Raw genomic sequence first — 555 nt, forward strand, 5'->3', positions numbered from 1 at the left:
TACCTGTGGTGAGTTAAATGAGAAATGATCTCTATAGATTCAGGCATTTGAACACTATAAGTCCTCACTGTTCAGAGAGGTTGTGTGGGGAGAGGGGTATGGCCTTGCTGAAGGAAGTATGTCACTGAGGTATGTCACTCCAGTTCATGCTCTGCTTGATGCTTGCTGTTAAAGATGTACTCTCTCCTCAGCTGCCCAAGGAACTAACTGGGGACATCGCCTTGGGCTCCTGGGAGCCACTCTAGGCTCAAGTCTCTTGCCAACCCTAAGGTGGCTCCCTTATCTAAGAATTGGGCTTCCGTGCTCCCCTCTCCAACCTTACTTTATCCCAATCATCCTTTTTCCCCAAGTTCCCCCCATCCTCCCCTTCTCCCTTTTCTCTCCCCAGTTCCCCTTACCCCCATCCCATCCCACCCCCAAGATCCCAATTCTCCCCCCGGCAACTTTGTCTACTTACCATAGCCAAAAGGATAACTATATGTTTTTCTTTGGGTTCACCTTCTTACTTAGCTTCTTTAGGTTCGCCAATTGTAGACTCCGTGACCCTTATTTATG

Source organism: Microtus ochrogaster, chromosome 8, assembly GCF_000317375.1.
Source record: "Microtus ochrogaster isolate Prairie Vole_2 chromosome 8, MicOch1.0, whole genome shotgun sequence".
Classification (NCBI taxonomy): domain Eukaryota; kingdom Metazoa; phylum Chordata; class Mammalia; order Rodentia; family Cricetidae; genus Microtus; species Microtus ochrogaster.